Genomic DNA, 23,964 nt, shown 5'->3' with positions numbered 1-23,964 from the left:
GGAAGAAGGTACACCATCTCTCTCTTGCAAGCACTGCGGAGTGCTAGACATAGAAACATGATGGCAGATAAAAGTCAAATGGCCCATCCAGTCTGCCCATCTGTAGCATCCACCATCGCCTCCTCTCCCAATTGGCTAAGGCTCTTAACATTTGCATTGTGAGGTCACAGAGCTTTATGGTGTAGAAACATAGAAACATATTTTGTCGAATATAGAAACATGATGGCAGATAAAGACCAAATGGCCCATCCACTCTGCCCATTCGCGGTAGCAATGATCTCTTCCTCTCTCTAAGACATAATGCCTCTGCCTAGGGGCACTCCATCAGGGCTGCCATAGTTGAGCATGGAAGGAGGGGTATTGATTTAATCCAGAGATGTCTAACCTTGTTCCTCGAGGTTTTTTTCACATTATGGAAATTGCGAGCAATAAGATCATATTTCAACATTACTTCACTCAGGCTACTGGTACAATCTTTGGTGTTGAAAATTCTGGATAACAGCGGGATCTGGATAGCTCCTACATCCGCCAAAAACCACCCCCTCCCCTCTCATACCTTTATGTCTTAAACCCACTAACAGAGACCACACACCATATTTTGGAATAAAGCCGCAGCTCAATTTATTAACCACAACAGCAATTAACTTAATTGCATAAATTAACATAATTAACATAATTAACACTGTAATTTCATATCACAAGATCAGCCAGCTCTTCCCGAGCTACATAGTGTAATAATCAATCCATGGCCCCCGACCCCGCCATGAACAGCAAGAGCCTGAGGGGTGGCATGACCTCATGCCCCTTTAACCAGGTCATTAGACCCCAAGACACGGCTCCCAGCCGTCCCTCCGCTCATCGCCGGATGAGCCCCAGCACCCAGTAGCTCGGGAGACCCGCCTCCCCCAGCTACCAAGGCCATCACTAAAGGGTGGGTGGGCGGGGAAAAAACCGCCCTGGAGGACCCTGAAAGCCGAGTCCTCCAAGGTCCCGGCTTTTAACACCTCCCCCGGTGCCGCCCACTTCCCCTGTCCTCCAATCATGCACCATCTTTCATAACTTATCTTTACATTATCTAAGCAACTTTTAAACCTACCAATCCTTACCCTGTCTCCCTGACAACACAGGCGTCATCGGGCTCCCAGCCCCGTGTTATCCTACGCCCTTCGAGACTAGCTCTCGGGCTACTCTTTACTGCAATATTGTACATCTGGCAGGATATCATAAAAATCTATATAGATTACATATTATACAGAACACTGCTGTGCATTTAATCTTTAATTTAAAGAAAATGGATCAAGTTACACCTTATTATAAAGAACTTCATTGGTTACCAGTTGAGGCAAGGGTGCCGTTTAAGTTTCGAACCATATGTTATAAGGTCCTGCATGATTATGCACCCAATTATTTAGTCGAACAATTTACATTTCTCAATCTTAATCGTTCGCTGGGTGCTACAGCTCTGTTTGTGGTTGTGTATATAAGAGGATTTTGCAACGATTATTGTCTTATCAAGCTGCTAGCTGGGATGCCTCTCTATGTAGATTATTATCTCTCTCCGCGACTTACAAAATCCTGAGTGGAGTAGAACGGGTACAAATGGATCAATTTTTCACTCCGTCAAATTACACAGACTAGGGGGACACTCGACGAAGTTACAGGGAAATACTTTTAAAACCAATAGGAGGAAATATTTGCTCACTGAGAGAATAGTTAAGCTCTGGAACGCGTCGCCAGAGGTTGTGGTAAGAACGGATAATGTAGCTGGTTTTAAGAAAGATTTGGACAAGTTCCTGAAGGAAAAGTCCATAGTCTGTTCATGAGAAAGACACAGGAGAAGCCACTGCTTGCCCTGGATCGGTAGCATAGAATGTTGCTACTATTTGGGGTTCCGGAATCTTGCTATTCTTTGAGATTCTGCAAAAAATCTTGATACTCTTTGGGGGTTCTAGAATCTTTTGTTACTCTTTGGGATTCTGGAATGTTGCTACTCCTTGGATTTTGGCCAGGTACTAGTGACCTGGATTGGCCACTGTGAGAACGGGCTACTGGGCTTGATGGACCATTGGTCTGACCCAGTAAGACTAATTTAGGAAACTATTGAAATCAACTTTGCAAAATTGCGACGTCAGAGAGAAGGCTTCCGGTTCAGGTGCAGGACGCGCATAGGAGCCTCTGCCCACAGCTTTATGCACTGCAGCACTGAGGAAGAGGGAGCCAGCCCAAATACAACGCCACATCGATTGCACCATGGACCAGCAGCTGAAGAACACTGCTATAGAGAATCCAGGCCTTAGTGCGTGCTAATCATTAGTGTGCTATAGGTGTAGCTAATGCTGGAAGTGGCGTTAGGTGTTCTAAAGTGCTTATATAGGAGGCACCGCCCAATATTTTGTTTCTCAATATAGGCTGTACCACTGAATATTTCAACTGTCTTGGAACATTCCCACCCAGCAACGATTTCATAATCGTACCTTCAAACAAGTGACCAGCCTACTCCCAAATTGCTTAACCAAAAACCAACGCTCTCCCTTCATCCAATCATGCTGTAATTGAACATTCTGCAGAGAACAAAAAAAAAAATTGCCTACAAGGGTGTGCTGAAAAGTTCTCAGCCCAACCAAGGAGAGAATGACGTAGAGGTGGTTCAATCAATGATCTGAAACGATGTCAATGATTTGAAACGTTGCCACTGATCTGAAACGATGTTTCTGCAAATTGGAGCTTAACGAAATACGATCGCACTCTTTTTTCAGCTACAGTGGCAAAATAATTCTCAGAATTTAGGAAGTTGGTTGGTTGGGCTGAGAATTCTTTAGCACCCCCTCATGTACCCTTGAATATTTCAATTGTCTTGGAACATTCCCACCTTTCGAAACAGGCTCTTCCAAAGGGCTCAGCACTTCTCTTTGCCCTCTGTAGTTCATCTGTGTCCTGCAAAAGACAATGATGAATAGAGGATGAAGGTTGTTGCGTTCAACAACTACTATGCACAAATAATTTCTGAGCATCAGTTCTCACGATGATAGACAAGGCTCGTACTGGAGGCATTTTGGGCAGCTGATAGGCCGAATAAATGTTTTTCTCCACTAGCAACGTGAAAAGTAATTTTTTTTAAAGATTTTTCTCTTAGATCAGAAGCTACCATGGTAACAATGACTTGTCTGCCTTCTGTTTTAAGAATGGAAGATTGCCCTGTCTTCATTTTCATGTGCCCAGCTTACAGTACACCTTTTACTATATAGTTTTTTTGGAACCTCAGGCCACCACTCAGAGCTCAAACTCGTTCATTGCTCTAAGCTTTATGTGGAAGCTCCTCATTGGATCCTTTTATATTTTTTTAAGCCTCTTTTTGCTTTTGTGATTAGTTTTTTGTTTTTTCTTAAACAATTTTATACAGACTCAAAGCTTAAGACATTAAGCAATACTTAACTCGATCTTGTGGTCTTTGGCTACGGGGGATTTCATACCAACATGTTTCGCTAAACAGCTTTATCAAGGTTTAACCCCTAGGATACAACAAAAGCCAATTACCATCTCAATAAAACACCACCAGATATTAACTTTACTAGAGTGCCCCATTATCTCGCTTACCTTTCAAATTTACCGCCAAGACTTGTGACCACTTATCCACAAATATGGCGGCGGCGTTTTTACTTCGAATTTAAATAGGACGAAGCATGTTGGTATGAAATCCCCCGTATCCAAAGACCACAAGATCGAGTTAAGTATTGCTTAATGTCTTAAGCTTTGAGTCTGTATAAAATTGTTTAAGAAAAAACAAAAAACTAATCACAAAAGCAAAAAGAGGCTTAAAAAAATATAAAAGGATCCAATGAGGAGCTTCCACATAAAGCTTAGAGCAATGAACGAGTTTGAGCTCTGAGTGGTGGCCTGAGGTTCCAAAAAAACTATATAGTAAAAGGTGTTTATTATCTCAGATGGTTAAGATCACTGTCGAGTTTAAGCAGAATATTACTGAAAAAATCATCTAAAAAATATCACATAATAGTTGTGCATAGCAAGCAGCTTACAGTACAAACACATCATCCTTCCGAGTTAGAGACCATGCACCTCCTTTTACGAAACTGCGATAGCAGTTTCTAGTGTGGGGAGCCGCGCCGAATAGCCCGCGCTGCTCCCAATGCTCACTGAGTTCCTATGAGCGTCAGAAGCCGCGCTGAATGGCCCGCGCTGCTTCCGACGCTCATTGGGTTCCTATGAGCATCGGGAGAAGCGCAGGCCATTCAGTGAGGGTCCCCGCGCTAGAAACTGCTATTGCGGTTTCTTAAAAGAGGGGGGCAAGTGTCATCTTTATTCAAAATAGAAAAGACAAAGCCAAAGATGGCATGGATAGGTCGCAAAGAAGGTAAAAAGGAACCAATGTATATCAGATAATGGAGCCCTTTACAGATTTAGTAAAGGACTCCGGGTGGGTATTATAAAAATAATATCCTTGTGAACACACAGCATATGATAATTCACACAAGCACAGTACAATTCTCCCTTTACTCTGGCACAAAGAGCTGGAAGGCTGACTTCAGAGCGGTGAAAGAAACATTGCAAGCTGGTCAGCACAGAGATCAGTTTTATATGCACTGCTTTGGATAATTCTTTGGGGAGTTGACTCATAAATGTTATAAGTAAATGGATAAATAAATCTAGGGATTGGGGATTTGAGGTGGGGAGTGGTTATTCATTTAAAGAAGGAGTGGGGGAACTGAAGAGGTGTAGGGTAAGGGGAATATTTATTTTAAGAAGGGACTGGGGGTCTGGTATGTATATATTGAGGAAGGGGCTGAGAGAAATATTCATTTAAAAAAAAAAGAGACAGAAGCATTGAGTTCAGGGGAATCCAGGAATAATCTTTTAAGTTAGGGATGCGGGCCTTGCAGGGAGGGGACTATTCATTTTAAGATGGAACTTTGAGATCAGAGGAGTAGGGAGGGGGATTCTAGGAAAATGTTCATTATTAGTAGACATGGAGAGACAAAGGTTTGGGGAGGGGGAGGGTTGGGAAGGATATGGATGTAGGGAATATTAAGTTTAAAAGAAAATATGGGGTTGGAGGGGATATTAAGAAGGGACTGAGTATCAGGAGTTGGGGGATATTTATTCATAACCACAGGTCGCTTTAACTAAATGAAATAATGAAAATCCTGAGATCATAACATAATGCCCATTTAACATCACAATTCTGACCCCACAATGCCTGGAAGAACAACATATTCTGCAAGTCATATAGATAGACTTAAAGATCTCAATATGTATAGTTTAAATAGAGGAAATGCGGGAGAAGGGAGAGTTGTAAATACGCATGAGTTGAGTCTCATTTGAAAGGAAGCTCTGGAATGAGAGGGCATAGGATGAAGTTAAGAGGTCCAGGAGTAATCTAAGGAAATAATTTTTTTTACAGAAAGGGTGGTAGATGCATGGAATAGTCTCCCGGAAGAGGTGGTGGAGACACCCGGGGCCCATCATTTTTTGACACACACCCATCTGTATGAAAAACATGATTTTTAGTAACAAGCCACACATCACACATGAGTACCTAGGAAAAGGCAGCATCTTACATACTGCAGTGAGCAGTACATCAATAAACCCATTGTAAAACTAAACAAGCCAGATTAGTACAGATCAATCCTGCAGTCAGTCCTAACAGAAAACCATGTCTTTCGAACACACAGAACACAGAAAACACCTTCGCCTAGTATGGAATATGTCATCACAAACTAACCCCTCCCCCTTTTACAAAACTGTAGTGTGGATTTTAGCCACGGTGGTAACAGCTCAGACTCTCATAGAATTCTGAGCATCAGAGCTGCTATCACCACGGCTGGCGCTAAAAAACGCTCCACAGTTTTGTAAAAGGGGGAATAAAATAGAAATACATAGACAAAGATTAAATTGAACCAGCATACAAAGATTAAATTGGACTCTGCATACAATGCAACACCACAGAAACTGTGACACATGTCTCCTAAAGCAATAAATAAATAGAAAATTTATTTTCTACCTTTGTCTTCTCTGGTTTCTGCTTTCCTCATCTTCTTGTTACTCTCTTCCTTCCATCCACTGTCTGCCGCCTCTCTACCCCTATATGGCATCTTTTCTCCTTCTATGCCCCTTCCAGAAACTGTATGCCTCCCCCTTCCATCTCTCCTTTCACCCCCATTGGTCTGGCATCTCTCTCCTCTCCTTCCCTCTCCCACACCTCTTCTCTGCAATCCCTTTCCATTTTTTCCCTCATTTTCCTTTTCAATTTATTTTCTGCATCCATCTAGATTATGTTCTTACTATCCTTTCATCAATTTTCTTTTTTACTGTCTACCTACAGCTCACCACCTCTTTCCCTCACCCCCTTCAGTATTTCCATAACTCAATCCTTTTCCCCCATCATGTGACCTCATTTACTGTAGCTGCTGGCTGCCAGTCCACTCCACTCCAACGTACTTGCTCTGGAGCAGAGTCAGCAGCCGCATGCTGGAAGGTTCCGCGATGACTCGTCTACAGGCTTTGCTCCAGAAGAAGTAAGTTACGTCGGAGGGGGTGGACCTGGCAGACGCAGGGAGTTGTGGCAAGGTCCCGCAATGACTGTGTCTGCCAAGTCCACCCCTCCGATGTAACTTACTTCTTCCGGAGCAAAGCAGGCAGACGAGTCATTGGGGGACCTTCCTGCACTTCAGCGCAGCTGCTCACTCTGCTCCACAGCAAGTACGTCAGAGGGGGTCCACCGGCAGCCGTGCTGAGGTGCAGGTCCTAATGCATATTAGGGCAGGACGACCCGGACCTGGCCAGCTGTGCACCCCTCCTAAGGCGTGCACCTAGGGCGGACCACCACCCTCGTCCCTCCCTTGGTACGCCACTGGTGGAGAAAGAGACTGTGTCTGAATTCGAGAAAGCCTAGGATAGGCAAGTGAGATCTCTCAGAGAGAGAGAAAGAGATAATGGTTACTGCAGATGGGCAGACTCGATGGGCCAATATGGCCTTTATCTGCCATCATGTTTCTAAGTGTCTAATAGAGGCACTGCCCCACCCCAGTCCTACTAGTGCCAGTATTATCGTCATTCAAATGCAATAACAGATAGACTTAAATTTAGGGTACCTTAAATCTAAATCTTAGGAAGGCTTCACAATCTCCAGTAAATATGTGTATTTTCAAAAGGGGTACTCTTCCAGATCCAATAAGATCCCCTCGGCACCCTCAAAAACTCAAGTGGCATACCTCTTTGTAGTGATACAATCTACTGATGCCTCCACAACACCAGCTGGCTGTTATCACCAGCAGGTGGCGGTAGTGGACTCTTCACTCCACTCACTGGCTGGTAGAGATAAAAGTGGAGAGTTCCTGAAGTTTGAGACATATAAACCACTGCAACGGCAGCAGCTAAAGACATGCAGAATCTCTGTAGTTTCTGAGAGCACTGACTGCCACCTCTTAACCTGGAGCTATTTGAAAACGGCCGCCTGAACTTAGGTAGTCTAGTCCCGGTTTTCTGGTAAATTCCTCTAGAAATAATGTGACATTGCAATGTCTGCTTTGATCTTAAGACAACTGGAATTTTTATAGTTTAAGGTTTATTTATGTATTTATTTTTAAAGTTTCTATTCCGTTGAAATCCTAAGAGGGTAACAAAAGATATGTATATAAATACAACAGACTACAAATTTATCAAAGATCAACAATACGATCATATCATAAAATTCATCATCTGATGTCAGCACTCCATCATCTATCAATCTAAAACCATCAAGAGAAGGTTCTCACAAACAGGAATGTGTTTAGTAATTTTTTTTAACGTTTTGAAATCTACACATATTCTCAATGTGTCTCTCATTGAGTTCCAAAGTCTTGGCCCTGCTACAGATACAACAACATTGTTGGGGATTTTTTTTTTTTTTTAATTTTTTTATAATGTACATCCTGGTTTCTTTCCTCAATCAACTTCATCGTCAATTCTGAGCGTAAATTTCGGTTTGGAATGTATCTTCTCAATATGCGACTCAAGTACTTTTACCACACCAGTCATAAAGATGTTCCAGTGCACAAACTTTAGAAACGTCACTCTTTATATGGAAAAGAGACCTCTGTGGTCTCCAGCAAGCAGATGTGGCTAGAGCTACAGTGTCTGCACCCTGAAGTTGTAGGTTGCAATCCCACGCTGCTCCTTGTGACCCTGGACAAGTCACTTAATACATTAGAGTGTGAACCCACCAGGACAGACAGGAAAAAATGCTTGAGTACCTGAATGTAAACCACATGAGGCTATAAGTGGTATATAAATACTATAAATATTTTTTTTTGATGTTTTGAAAAGGTGTCACAGTCTTCAAAGATTTTATAAAAAATCATTCAGTCCTGGCTCAGAGGTCTTACCATCTGCAGTTCCTTTCTAAGGCAGATGTCCGTATGATTTCCTCATTGTTTCAACTAATGAAGCTGAGCCTTTAATAATCAACTAGTTTGGGTTTGATAGTTAAAATGTAATGTGAAGAAGTGCAAAGCAATGCACTTGGGGTATAGAAATCCTGTGACAGAGTGTGACAGGTTGAAATGCGCAGACTAGGAGAGAGACCTTGGGGTGATAATGTGACAAGGAGGTGGCCAGTGCCACAAGGATGCTAGACTGCACAAAGGCAAGCATAACCAGCAGAGAGAGGAGGTACAGTTTTGGGGGTAACGACAGAAGAGCGGGACTTGGGTGAGATTGTATATGATCTTAAGGTGGCCAAACAGGTTGAAAAGGTGACGGCAAAAGCTAGAAGGATGCTAGGTTGCATAGAGAGAGGTATGGCCAGTAGGAAAAAGAAGGTATTGATAGCCCCTGTATAAGACTCTGGTGAGACCTCATTTAGAATATTGTGTACAATTCTGGAGGCCGCACCTTCAAAAAGATATAAAAAGGATGGAATCAGTCCAGAGGAAGGCTACTAAAATGGTGTGTGGTCTTTGTGATAAGGCGTAAGGGGACAGATTTAAAGATCTCAATCTGTATACATTGGAGGAAAGGCAGGAGAGGGGAGATATGATAGAGACGGGTAAATACCTACGTGGTGTAAATGCACATGAGTCGAGTCTCTCTCATTTGAAAGGAAGCTCTGGAATGAGAGGGCATAGGATGAAGTTAAGAGGTGACAGGCTCCGGAGTAATCTGGAAGAGGTGGCGGAGACAGAGACTGTGTCTGAATTCAAGAGGGCCTGGGATAGGCACGTGGGATCTCTCGGAGAGAGAAAGAGATAATAGTTACTGCGGATGGGCAGACTGGATGGGCTATTTGGCCTTTATCTGCCGTCATGTTTCTGTGTTAATACCCTATTCAAGTTATTGTGGAGGCCCCATGGAGTACTGTATTCAGTTTTGCAGGAGGTATCTCACTACGGATAGAAAAAGACTTGAAGTTGTTTAAAGGAAAGCATAAAAAATAATATGAGGTGATATAAGAGAAGAGGACCTGAATACATATGTCCTAGAGCAGTGGTTCCCAACCTTGTCCTGGAGGACCACCAGGCCAATCGGGTTTTCAGGCTAGCCCTAATGAATATGCATGGAGCAAATTTGCATGCCTCTCACTTCCTTTATATGCAAATCTCTCTCATGCATATTCATTAGAGCTAGCCTGAAAACCCCATTGGCCTGGTGGTCCTCCAGGACAAGGTTGGGAACCACTGTCCTAGAGGAAAAGGCAGCAGTGTAGCAGGGGTAGGAGGAATCTAAGGTGGTGATGCCCCACCTTCTTCTCCACCCCTTCTTCCCAACCACATCTCCCCTCCCCCGTAACCTCTTTAGCTCTTTACCGACGTGTGCAGCATCTCCAACTTGATGCCTGTGCTGGCCTCGGCTCTCCCTTTGACATAACTTCCTGGCCCCCTGACCAGGATGTGACATCAGAGGGAAATCCAAAACCAACACAAGCAGCAGGTTGGAGATGGGGGCGAAGAGACAAGTACAAGGGGGGAGGGGCAGAGAGGAGGAGAGGTGCCGGTGCCTTCACCAAGACTGTGCCTGGGGTGGTCCGCCCTTCCCCCCCAGTTCCCCCTTATGACATCACTGTTGAAAGGTATTAATACTCAAAACATTTTACGAGATGGGGAAGCAACAGCACTCGAGGACATGAGTTGAAGTTCCAGGGATGCAGATTTACCAGTAACGTCATGAAATACTTTCTCGTGGAAAGGCTGGAAGATGTCTAGAACAGTGGTTCCCAACCCTGTCCTGGAGGAACACCAGGCCAATTGGGTTTTCAGGCTAGCCCTAATGAATATGCATGAAGCAAATTTGCATGCCTATCACTTCCATCATATGCAAATCTCTCTCATGCATATTCATTAGGGCTAGCCTGAAAACCCGATTGGCCTGGTGTTCCTCCAGGACAGGGTTGGGAATCACTGGTCTAGAATACCCTGCCAGAGATGGTGGTGGGGATAAACACTGTGACAGAATTAAAAAAGAGGGTGGAATCAAAGCAAAACATAAGTGACGTTCACACTTTAAACAAGGTGTAAAGTTATGTAACCTGTACAGAGCAGCGGGTACAACCCAAACAGGGACATAGAAGTAGGATTACCAGACATCCGTATTTCCACAAAACCCGACACTTTGTCCGGGATTTGAAAAGCGTCCTCTCAATCGTGTTGGGCAGGAAGCAATCCGCGCATGCAGGCAGTGGGGAGGAGGGGGTGCAGAGCTAGGGCGGGACTGGGGCAAAGATGGGCGGGACTGGGGGGGCAGGTCTAGGGTGTCCAGATTTTACAATTGTAAAATCTGGCAACCCTACGTAGAGGGACGCAGCGTGCAAGGAGTCATGGGGGAGCATTTTTGAATGGGGATCCAAATCTGAATTGGAATGTCCTGCTCATAATGTCCCACTAAATCTCCAGTTTCGCAGCCATTTTCAGACAGAAAACACATTGGAGTCTCCTGTTTGAAAATATGCAAGAACATCCAAAATGAACAGCCTTTTCACAAGCTGAAAGGTCCAAATAATGAATACCAAAAATCTAGGGACAAGGACATCTGTCTAGCAGCATTTTTACAAAAATGGCCACATAGATGTCCTTATGGAGCAAAGGTGCAGCCCAGTGGCCAGTGCAGTGGTCTGTAAATCAGGGTACCTAGGTTCATATACTTCTACAACTTTATTGTAAATGCTGTGCCTTCAAGGAACAAAGAAATATCTATTGTATCTGACTGTACATCACCTCAATAGCCTTCAGGCTTGCAGGTATCTTTAATATTCAGGTATAGTTAGGGTTACCATTTTTCAGGCTGCAAAAACCCGGACACATGGCCCCCACCATGTTCCGCCTCTAGCCCCGCCCCATTCTGTCCCACCCCCTCCCAGTTCAGCCTCTAGCCCTGCCCCCACAATCCTCCTCTCTTCTTCCCCGAAAAGCTCCGGCCGCATCTGGAAGGCACATGTGTGTGAAGTTGTAGCATGAATAATTTTATAATTATGGTATGATCTTAAAATATGTAGCATGATATAATTAATGTTGCTGGGGTTATGAGTTTTGAGTTTGAATTATGGCCTAACCTAATAGATCATTTATTTTGAGAGACTTAAAATAAAAATGATATGGTTTTATAATTCTGCTTGCGTTAAGATGGATTTAAAAGTGAATTTCTGAGATGGTCTTTGAGCCAACGGCCTTCAGAAAGTGTTAAGTACCTTAAATGCACCTATTACAAAAGGAAGGACTGAGCCAACGGCCTTCAGAAAGTGTTAAGTACCTTAAATGCACCTATTACAAAAGGAAGGACTGAGCCAACGGCCTTCAGAAAGTGTTAAGTACCTTAAATGCACCTATTACAAAAAGAAGGACTGAGCCAACGGCCTTCAGAAAGTGTTAAGTACCTTAAATGCACCTATTACAAAAGGAAGGACTGAGCCAACGGCCTTCAGAAAGTGTTAAGTACCTTAAATGCACCTATTACAAAAGGAAGGACTGAGCCAACGGCCTTCAGAAAGTGTTAAGTACCTTAAATGCACCTATTACAAAAGGAAGGACTGAGCCAACGGCCTTCAGAAAGTGTTAAGCCCACCTATTCAGATAAGACAAAGGACATGGACCAGAGCTAAACAGAACTTTAACAGGATGTAGATCAAACAGAAGCCCTCCACACCAAAGTCATCTCTGGTCTGCAAGATCAAACAAGAGCCCTTCATACCAAATTCATCTCTGGGCTACACCAATCAGCAAGAACAATAGAAGTGTATCACTCCATTTTAAACCACGATTTTACATAGATTCACACCACATTCAGCAAGGACAAGTGACAATACTCTATATTGGGACATCCTTTCAAGCCATTGTAATTCAATCATCATCCACCTAAGACAGGGGTGTCAACGTCTCTCCTTGAGGGCCGCAATCCAGTCGGGTTTTCAGGATTTCCCCAATGAATATGCATGAGATCTATTAGCATACAATGAAAGCAGTGCATGCAAATAGATCTCATGCATATTCATTGGGGAAATCCTGAAAACCCGACTGGATTGTGGCCCTCGAGGAGGGACTTTGACACCCCTGACCTAGGAACAAAGAAAAAGACCTAGGATTCTATTTTCAGAACAGGTCTCAGCCTTATAAAAATGAAGCAAAATCCGTTCTCAGGAGGGAAAGATGCTCACTCTCCCTCAGGAACCAGCCTGGATCAAGCTACAATTCTTCTCCTTCCTGGATCACCATGCGGCCTCAGCTCCATTTTAAGGACTACTCACATTGTGAGTAATTTTTCTTTTCCAGATAAATTATTCTTTCTGCTTTAGTAACATTTGTCTTGTGCAATCTTATTGTCTTTGCTCAGAAGGTCCCATTTGTAACAACGGCCTACCTGCTTGATTAAACATTTTCAGTTTGCTTATAAATGTTCTGGATCGTGGTCCTTAAATATATATTTAATTGTTATTACAGAGCAAGCTAACTTTCCCCAAATTAATAGTTCTTTATAAAATATATGAGAGTGATATATTTTATTGGTGGAGATAATAATATTTTTTATAACATATTTTAATGGTGGGGAAAATGTGGGAAGTATTAGAACAATGTCATCTGTGTGTGCTCAGATACCCTCCTGATGTGGCTAGAGCTCGTCAGGGCTTTCCAAAACTGCCGGGTTTTGAAAAGTCTGTCCGGGACCCTAGAAAGTCCTCTAAAAAGAGGACATGTCCAGGGCACACGATTTAAAGGAAAAAAAAAAAAGAAGAGGATTTGATTCTGGATCCTCTGGTTTACAGGCAGAGACATATGGTAACAAAGGGGTCCATGGGTAAGGAGGAGTAAATTTCATCAAGATAAAATAAATTAAGAAGGAGGTAAGAGGGGGTGGAGAGAACAATAGGGTGGGGATATTGTGCCAATTTCACAATCACATCATTCAAGCTCAATCCACAACATCCTGGTCTTCTTCTCTGTGTTCAAATGAAGTGTATCAATATAATATACTAATCTTTAAGCCCTTTACATTAACGGGTGCTAGAGATTCCTCGGCTTCCTCCACCTCCCTTACCCCTTCCCGTCCCGTCAACCCCTTTGTTTCCCTTTGCACAGTCTCCCTACTTCATCCGCTCCTTCTCCTGCGCGGGCCACCGGAGCAGAGAGGACTGGGAAGAGGGGGCTGACATCTGGGGCCGGCGGAGAGGAGCTAGGCGGCTGGAGGAGTAGCAGCAGCCGCTGCCGATTGCAGCCTCCGTCCCTCCTTCGCCTCCCTGGATTTGCTAGAGCGGCCTGCAAGGTTCGCTACAGTGGCTGGCGAACCTCAGCAGGCCGCTTTGAAGAGGACCGGCAGTGGGAGGGAGGAGTCGCTGGCACACGCGCTAGCGCAGGCGCCGTGAGCACTGGCACAGAAGCACAGCTCACGCCACCAGGACTCACGGATTTTCGACAGCGCATGCGCGCTTAGCCTTTTATTATTATGGATGCTAGAAAATAATAATGACAGCTATGACTAAAGAGTCCTTTTATTGAGGTGTGCTAACCAATTTAGCACGCCCTAAAGATTAGAGCGTGCTAAATGCTAAGGTGCCCATTGGAATATAATAGATGTCTTAGCATTTAGCACGCTCTAATTTTTAGGGCGTGCTAAATCGGTTAGCTCACCTCAATAAAATGGGGAGGGGGGGGCGCGTCTCCTACCCTCGCTACACCACTGCATAGATGACATCTTTCTCTTAATTCCTTCAAACAGATTTATCAACCACACTGTAAGTGAACGCTAACCAAAATACATGAGTGGTCTACAAAACATCATCTTAAGTTAAACACAGAAAAAAAAAATGACTATGGTTCAGCCGAAATACACTTACGATTCCAGCCAATATCAAACTATCGACTAGAACCAACTTCAACGGAGAACAACTCGCCAAGGTACTGGGAGTCATCCTAGACAGCATGTTAAGTTTTGACAATTATATTAATAATCTAATCAACAAATCCTTCGTTACACTACAACGGCTCAGAAGGATCAGATCCTACTTCTTTCAAAAACATTACAGAACGCTAGTACAGGCAACCATTATTGCAATTCTATGCTCTCAGGAATCTCGAAAAAAAAAAAAAAAATTCATGGAAGAAACCCAAATGATAACAGAACACTGAAACATAGAAACATAGAAATAGACGGCAGATAAGGGCCAGGGCCCATCTAGTCTGCCCACCCCAATGACCCTCCCCTACCTTTCTCTGTGAATAGATCCCACGCGTCTATCCCATTTGGCCTTAAAATCAGGCACGCTGCTGGCCTCAATCACCTGAAGTGGTAGACCATTCCAGCGATCAACCACCCTCTCAGTGAAAAAGAATTTCCTGGTGTCACCGTGCAGTTTCCCTCCCCTGATTTTCCACGGATGCCCCCTTGTTGCTGTGGGACCCTTGAAAAAGAAGATATCCTCTTCTGCCTCGATGCGGCCCGTGAGATACTTGAACGTCTCGATCATGTCCCCCCTCTCTCTGCGTTCCTCGAGTGAGTATAGCCGCAACTTATCCAACCGTTCCTCGTACGGGAGATCCTTGAGTCCCGAGACCATCCGGGTGGCCATTCTCTGGACCGACTCCCGTCTCAGCACATCCTTACGGTAATGCGGCCTCCAGAATTGCAGACAGTATTCCAGGTGGGGGCCTCACCATGGACCTATACAGTGGCATAATGACTTCAGGCTTACGGCTGACGAAACCCCTGCAGTGAGACTCGTATTTTATAAATCACGCTTTGATCGTGTCACACCACTTCTCATGGAACCCCACTGGCTTCCTGTAGAAAAACGTATGGAATTCAAGCTAAGCGACATAACTTTGAAGCCATTACTTGGAGACACACCAAATGGCTCTCGCAGATTTTCTGAATTTTGTTGCCCCTCCAGTTAGAGGATGTAAACTTAAAAGACATCATCAACACTTTCTCTCACATCAGGCAGCATTATGGGTAAAGATCTAGATCGATTGCTTATGCCTACTACGTACGGGGAATTTAGGAAACACCTAAAAACATATCTGTTCCTGAAGTATTTAGGCAGTTGACCCGTACAATTCTTACTCCAAAATAACAGTTAATCAATACCTGTTAATCACTAGCTCATAACTCTGTTTATTCCACTCAAGTTGTACCATCTTTTAATCACCTGTAAACCGCATAGAACTTCACGGTCCTGCGGTATATAAGCTGTTATTATTATTATTACTAGGGAGGTCTACCAGCTATTGTAATGCTGATTGCCTGATTTTATCATTCCCCACCATGAAAGGCATAAAATACAAGTCAATCCAGTGCAAAACTCTTTACCCAAAAAACTAAAACGACCTGTAGAGATCCAGGTCATCCCGGAATATACTCTCTTCTGGAAAAGCCTTAAAACATGGCTCTTCAAAATCAACCACCTCAAACCCTCTTCAGACACAAGCCCTGCATTAAAAGTCCTCCGTACACAAGAAAACCATCCTATGAAACTCAGTACTCAAAAATCTCTTTAGGATCATCAACCTGCTATCATACAATCAACACCATATGAAACCCTACGTGCAAGGAATATTTATTTGGAACGCCAGCCTGCTTTTAATATCCAGTTTTTTTTTTTTATCACAAACCTACTTCTCAAGCTCTGTTATTGTTCTAAAAGCACCTCAGTCTTTGCTAAAATTACAATATAATTTCACAGTCGCATGTTATATACCAGAACAATTTCAATGATAATGCAAAGCGTGACCTGCCTTGAACTACACATAAGATCTGCTTCACAACATACTCTTAATGTTCTGTCACTAAAAATAATTGGCACCCGTCGGGCTTCTATCTTTTCAGTCACGGCTTCTTCAATTTGGAACGCTCTCCCGTTATACAGCAGAACAGAACAAAACTTGGATAAATTCAAGAGTAGTTTAAAATGCTTTCTTTTTTTTTAAAGATGCCTACAACTGATTTATCCTTTAAATTTGTTGTTTTTTTTAAAAATGATAATGTAATCCCTACCGTGGGCTCCTTTTACTAAGCTGCGTTAGCGTTTTTAGCGCACGCTAAACCCGCGCTACATGGCTAGAACTAACGCCAGCTCAAGGCTGGCATTAAGGTCTAGCGCCCGCTATTCCGCGCATTAAAGCCCCTTGTCTTAACCTAATGTTTCATAAGAACATAAGAAACGCCTTCACCGGACCAGACCTAGGTCCATCTAGTCCGGCGATCCGCACACGCGGAGGCCCAGTTAGGTGCTCCCTGTTCAATCCGTTTCTATTCTCTTTTCTCACAAATTGCAGTTCTCCCCTTTTGTTTTCCTGTCCTCTCCCCATTCAAGTTTGTCTGTCTCACAAGGATTATGTTCATTATTTGTAGTCAGTCCCTTAATTAATATGTCAACTACTTTTATTGTGCAACGCTTTGAATTTTACGTTACGCGTTTAATCAAATTTTAATAATAAAGTATGAAACTATGAAGGAGGATTTGGCAGGATTGAAATCTACATGTTCCATAGGTATTCTTGGAGGAAGACTATAGAGAGAGCAAGGGAACGGAACACCTTTTTTGTTTGGGGGTGCCCAAGCTTCACCCCAGACTCCACCCCCATAATAATAGTACTAATTGTAATGCCATTTAAAAACATAAGAAGTTGCCTCCGCTGGGTCAGACCGGAGGTCCATCGCGCCCAGCAGTCCGCTCCTGCGGCGGCCCATCAGGTCCATGACCTGTAAGGTGATCCTTGTCTAAAACCCTTTATTCCCCTTTATGCTTCTATCTATACCCTTTCATAATCCTATCTCTACCTTCCATTCCTTCTCCATATACCTACAGTATAATCTTATTAACAATATATAATGGTAAAACCACAAAATTAAGCTACACAAAGCAGACTGAAACATCCGCATTCCTTAATGCCATGTTCTGAAAGGAGGTTTTCCTCTCTCTCTCTCTCTCTTAAAGCAGCTAATGCAACAAGGCTAATCAACCCCATTCTACCTCTACTGAAAATGTAATAAAAATCAAACACCCAGAGCGTCACAAAAAAGAGCTTCTCATTTCTTATCCCCCAATAATTGCTGCTTTAATAGGAATCCCGTCTACTGGTTTAACAATATTTAAGTCAGCTGAACCATTCCATATCTAATTAACTCAAAAAGGTACATGTGGCACCTGAAAAATGATAATGAAAATTGTCAAGCTACTAAAATATTTACTTTACCAGTGATAATGGGCTATAAACTTTTGGTACAGCCCCACCGTGCTTTCCAGCTCCTTCCACAATGCTCTCCTTACAGCCCCCCTATGTTCCCCAGCCTGATTGTTCTCCTCTCACACACACACACACACCCCCGGTTCTCCAGCCCCCTCCCCAATGCTCTCCCAAGAAGCAAAAGCGCAACACCGTAGAAATAGTAAAAATGATACACGTTCCCCTGTACTGTGCAAAATAAAAAGATAGCAGAATTACATTTCCAGAACCAACATATTACAATCATTACACTAGAGCAGGAGTAGGCAATTCCAGTCCTCGAGAGCCAGAGCCAGAGCCAGGTCAGGTTTTCAGGATATCCCACAATAAATATGCATGAGATAGATTTGTATCTCAAGGAGGCAGTGCATGCAAATCCATCTCATACATATTCATGGTGGATATCCTGAAAACCTGACCTGGCTCCGGCTCTCGAGGACCGGAATTGCCTACCCCTGCACTAGAGATTAACAATAAAACAAAATTTGAGTACGATGATTCCATTTTATTGGACTAAATACAGTTTTCAATTAGCATTTAGAGGCCAGAACTTCTTTTCTCAGGTCAGGACAGGATTGCTCTGCCAATCAAGTGGAGCAGGCTTCGTCCAAGGCAAGACAAATCATGGGCTGCATACGAAGGGGTTTCGTCAGTCGTAAGGCGGAAGTCATTATGCCATTGTATAGATCCATGGTGAGGCCCCACCTGGAATACTGTGTGCAATTCTGGAGGCCGCATTATCGCAAGGATGTGCTGAGACTGGAGTCGGTGCAAAGAATGGCCACCCGGATGGTCTCAGGACTCAAAGATCTACCATACGAAAAACGGCTTGACAAATTACAGCTATACTCGCTCGAGGAGCGCAGAGAGAGGGGGGACATGATCGAGACGTTCAAGTATCTTATGGGCCGCATCGAGGCGGAGGAAGATATCTTCTTTTTCAAGGGTCCCACGACAACAAGAGGGCATCCGTTGAAAATCAGGGGCGGGAAACTACGAGGTGACACCAGGAAATTCTTTTTCACTGAAAGAGTGGTTGATCGCTGGAATAGTCTTCCACTACAGGTGATTGAGGCCAGCAGCATGCCTGATTTTAAGGCCAAATGGGATCGGCACATGGGATCTATTCACAGGGCAAAGGTAGGGGAGGGATATTAAGGTGGGCAGACTAGATGGGCCGTGGGCCCTTATCTGCCGTCTATTTCTATGTTTCTATGTATGTTTATACAACAGTTATGGTACCTGATTCTGTCATGAGGAAGGAAGGTTTGGTCTCTAAACATTAAGAACAAAAGAATAGCCTTACTGGGTCAGACCAATGGTCTATCAAACTCAGTAGCATGTTCTCAAGGTGGCCAATCCAGGACCCTAGTACCTGGCCAAAACCCAAGGAGTAGCAACATTCCAGTATCTCAAAAATAGCAAGATTCCGGAAACCAAATGAGAGAAACATTCCAGAACTGAGATTGTGATGTCATAATGCCTCATTCCACAGTGCCTCAGAGCCAACCTCATCAGTGATGTTATAATGACTTGATTGTCCTATGCTTGGCACACGTAAGAGCATAAGAATAGCCATACTGGGTCAGACCAAAGGTCCATCAAGCCCAGTAGCCCATCCTCCCGGTAGCCACTCCAAGTCCCTAGTACCTGACCAAAACCCAAAGAGTAGCAACATTCCAGCATCTCAAAGAATAGCAAGTTTTCGGAACCCCAATGAGAGCAACATTCCAGAGCTGAGATTGTGATGTCATAATGCCTCAGAGCCAACCTCATCAGTGATGTCACAATGACTTGATTGTCCTATACTTGGCTCAGTAAGAACATAAGAATAGCCATACTGGGTCAGACCAATGGGCCATCAAGCCCAGTAGCCCATTCTCATGGTGGCCAATCCAGGTCACTAGTACCTGGCCAAAACCCAAGGAGTAGCAATATTCTATGCTACCAATACAGGGCAAGCAGTGGCTTCCCCCATGTATTATATAGTTTATAGATTTTTTTATTTATAGTTTGCCTTTAACAAGGCAGATCACAGAATCACATACATAATAAATATCACATGTCAGGCCCTTAGATAGGCATTATGAATTACAGCTGGATTCAAGAGGTTGTCGTGGCAAGGAGAGTGTTGTGTGCCTCCTTGTTAGACTGAGAGGAAAAAAAAACCTTTGGCAAGTTTAAAGGGAAATTAAAGAGTGACCTATTCGAATAATCATCATCCCAGCTCAGTTTGACATCGACTCTTCATGCAGGCAAAGCACCATCAACGTAATTCCCCCTGTGTTTTATCCCTTCTACATTCTCTTTCCTATATCGATTGTCGTTCCTCCCATTACTTTCCTCTTGTCCGAAGTAAGTCAGTGTTTCCCTAATAAATTGTTTGTTTCCCCTATTTTTTTTTTTAATTGTATATCGCTTTGAAATTCTGAAAAAGCGATTTTATCAAATTTTAAATAAACTAGGAAACTTAGATAACTAATATTTTGGGGGTAATTCTAAAAGAAGACGCCATAAATAGGCCCCAAGAGAGCATCTGGTAAGAGCATGTTTTATATTAAAAAAAAACCAAAACCCCAAAACATACAAGGGTGGTTTGAAAAGTTTGGTAGATTTCCAAGAGATGGCGACACAGTCCGTCAAGTCATTGAGGCCGTCAACAAGTATTTTGCAGAGTTTGACAAAGCCTATTTTTTCGACAGGAAGAAAAATCTGGAAACACGCTGGACTAGGGGCTCCTTTTACTAAGGTGCGCATGCACGAAATTACCACACGCTACACCGCGCGGCACGCTTCTAGAATAACGCCAGCTCAATGCTGGCGTTAAGGTTTAGCGCGCGTTAAGGCCCTAACGTACCTTAGTAAAAGGAGCCCCAAGTGTTTTTCAGCTCATACTTCCATATGGAAACGGGATGTTCTTACGTCACCCCGCTGCCAGCCTGAAACTTTCAACCATCACTTAATTTATTCCCAGGTTCAAATGCCAAAGGTTTTGTGAGGGCGCAGAGCTGATAACGGGAGCTGGAAGAACACAATAATATGGAAACAATAAAACTCAGCCCCAGTGTCCGTGATGGTGTCAGGTCAAAAGCGCGCCGGGACAAAGGCGCGCCCAGACAATTGAGCGCAGCGCGGAGGTGCGCGCCACTCTAAATTACTGTTTTTAGGGCTCTGATGGGGGCACGTGGGGGGGAAACCCCCCCACTTTACTTAATAGACATCGTGCCGCGTTGTGGGGGCATTGTGGGGGGTGGGGGGAAAAAGTTCAGTTTACTGTAAAATGTGGAGGGTTACAACCCCCCAAACCCCCCATAACGCCGGCGCGATGTCTATTAAGTAAACTGGGGGGGTCCCCCAACAAAAACCCCCATCGGAGCCCCTAAAAACTGTAATTTAGAGCGGCGCGGCGGCACGCACTGCGCTCAATTGTCGGCGCGCGCTTTTGTCTTTCGCGCCGTTGTCTATGAACCGTCCGTGATAATAATAAAGAAAAACCAAGAGGAAAGAGAAGGAGGGTGGAAAGTGGTGATGCGCTCACTATGTGCAAGCCTGAAGCATCTGGGAGACAAGGGGGACTTATGGAACTGCCGTGTAATCATTGCTCAGCATACTTCCTTGAAACGACCTCGGGCAGCTGCTTTGATGCAAGGCTGGTGGAAGCTCGGCCTAATTCTCCCTCCGCCAGTCTCTTCTCTCTCTAAGACACAATACCTTTGGTAGACAACAATGTCAAGTTGATTGCATTAAATTAGTCTTCTCCGGAGATTCAGATTTGGAGAACCAACCTCCTCCCCCCCCATTGGTACTCTGTTTTACCCCTTTCAGCTTGAAATAGAGCAGTGTCTCGCAAACCTTTCGGCGCCACGGTACATTAAACCCGGCGCTGAGGCCGGAAGGCATCCGGAAGTGCGCGGACATCGACGCGATGACGTCACGCACGTGCTTGACTGTAGAACAAGGGAAAGGGAACAGAAACCCCCACGCACGTGTGCGACGTCGACATCCACGCATGCGGGAGGCCCTCCGGCCGCGACCCTGAACCTGTCACTTCGCTGGCGGGGGATCCTAGAAGAGGGGAGGTACAGGGAGAGGAGGAGAGACGCCGGCGCCGGCTGACTGCCCACAGGATGTGCCTCTCGCCACTGAATTGCACAGGCTAGAATCTGACAAGATCAGTCGCAACTTATCATGGAACATAACAGTGCTGACACCACTTTTGTTTACGAGGATGATGGGGGTGTAGCTGGGACTTCAAATGTCGAGTAGTATAAGAATGTGCCATGGTTACATTTTCACCACTAGTAGGCACTGTGCAATACTGCCACACATAGATTATTTCTGTTTCCAGCAGACAGCCATTGTAATGCAGCTTCTCTAGATATGAGTATCACTATAGCGAATCATTGGAGTGCTGGCAATCATTTCTCTAAGACCAGTCATGAGGGGGCTATACTAAGGAACGACATGGGGACAAATTTGTCCCCATCCCCTCAGGAACTCAATTTCCCCATCCCTGTGAGTTTTGTTGCTGTCCCTGGCCCTGCCCCTTTCCTGTAAGCTTAGCCTTAACTGCACAGGCCTTGAACACTTATGATTTTAAAGTGTTTGAGGCTTGTGCAGATGAGGACGGAGCTTAGGCATTGGTGGAATGAGGCATTATGACATCACAATCGGAGCTCTAGAATGTTGCTACTTATGTTGTTAAAGTGTTTGAGGCTTGTGCAGATGGGGACAGGGCTTAGGCATTGATGGAAGGAAAAATTATGTTCTTACCTGTTAATTTTCTTTCCTTTAGGCGCAGCAGATGAATCCAGGGACTAGTGGGATAGCACACATTGATCAGCAGGTGGAGATAGAGAACTGATTAACAGGTGGTCGTCTTGGATGGAACGTGTCCTGCAGCTTCAGTATGCTCTAACTCCCAGCTGGTCATGGTCGCTATCCTGAGGCTGTTTTGGGTTGTCTGCTCTCCTGTTGAGAATCCTCTTCAGTGGGAAAGGGATGTTCGGCTGAGCGGTGCCGACTTTAGAAGTTACATCTGCCCCCCCCCCCCCAGTTCCCTGCCTCACCCTCCCCTCAGAGCCAGTGAGGGGGATTCGCTCCCTGTGCTTTACTTTGTATGCAGGCTACAACTTCTCCTCTATGCAAAACTTCCTGTGTGCAGCAGTTTTGTCGGGGTAAGACTCTGGTTCCTTTGTTCTGTTCTTTGGGTTTTGGTGCTAGTTGGCCGATGGTTCTTGTGTGCGGCGGGGGAGCCGTTTTATATTTCTTTTTGATGGTGTATTATGGCAGAAGCTGTTAAGCGGTGTTCCTGCTGTGGGAAGCGGTAACACCATCGGGTGTGTGCTCTACGGAGTGTGCGGATGCGGCAGGGGAGGTGGTAAATATGGCGCTGGTTCAGTCTTTAAATTGCTACATGAAAATATTTTGAGGGATAGGCTCAAAGTAGTATAAAAGGATTACACATCTCCCTCATTATTCGCTGTGATAGGGGATTAACAGACCCGCAAATACAGAAAAACCGCAAATAACTTTTTCATATGTTATTCGCTGTTTTCTATTAAAAACCATCGTGAATATGGTGAAACTGCGAATAACGTGGTAGGAGACCTGGCCTGCTCCTGAAGGAGAGACAAAACACGGTGAAGAAAGTGCTGGGAATCAGCGATTTTCTCTGTAAATGCTTGGAATCTATGCAAGCTGACGTAATTTGGGGGGGAGGAGCCAGCAAGCTAAAAACCGTGAATAATCAAAACCGTGATTGCTGAAACCGCGAATACAGAGGGAGAAGATTATAACATCGCCTACTTAGCAATCTCCCAAAAGAACATGCAACGTCTTCAAATAATGCAAAATGCAGCGGTCAGACTTATCTTTGGGCTAAAGAAATTTGATCATGTAACACCCTACTACCGGCAGTTACACTGGCTGCCGATGGAAGCACGCGTAAAGTTTAAATTCGCCTGCCTCTGTTTGAAAGTACTATATGGACTAACCCCCAAATACATATCGGACCTTTTCTGCTTCTCTACCAACAAACGCAAGAGAAGCACACATTCAAACTTCGTTTCCCCTCCAGTTAGAGGTTGCAAACTGAAAAAAACACCGCGAACACCTTCTCTCACACCGGGCGGCCCTATGGGGGTAAAGACCTAGAGCAATGGATGGATGGGAGAACATCGCAGGGGAGGAGACATAGGCATCCTGGGACTGTCTGCCAAGTCTCTTCCCTGAAGAAGCCCTTTCTGGAAACGTCAATCGCTCCTCC

At 44.3% G+C, this 23,964-nt stretch overlaps 1 protein-coding gene across 1 annotated transcript in view; it reads right to left on the bottom strand.

Annotated features, from left to right (window-relative positions):
• Positions 1 to 23,964, bottom strand: part of LRFN2 (leucine rich repeat and fibronectin type III domain containing 2) — a 371,642-nt gene that overhangs the window by 217,829 nt on the left and 129,849 nt on the right. Inside the window, exon 2 of the mRNA XM_033935646.1 lies at positions 2,870 to 2,934. The gene's annotated coding sequence lies outside the window, so the exon portion shown is untranslated. The remainder of the gene's footprint in view (positions 1 to 2,869; positions 2,935 to 23,964) is intronic.

The sequence above is a fragment of the Geotrypetes seraphini genome, chromosome 3 (genome assembly GCF_902459505.1).
Source record: "Geotrypetes seraphini chromosome 3, aGeoSer1.1, whole genome shotgun sequence".
Classification (NCBI taxonomy): domain Eukaryota; kingdom Metazoa; phylum Chordata; class Amphibia; order Gymnophiona; family Dermophiidae; genus Geotrypetes; species Geotrypetes seraphini.
The sequence above is the reverse complement of the archived record's forward strand: the minus strand, read 5'-3'. Positions and strand labels throughout refer to the sequence as shown.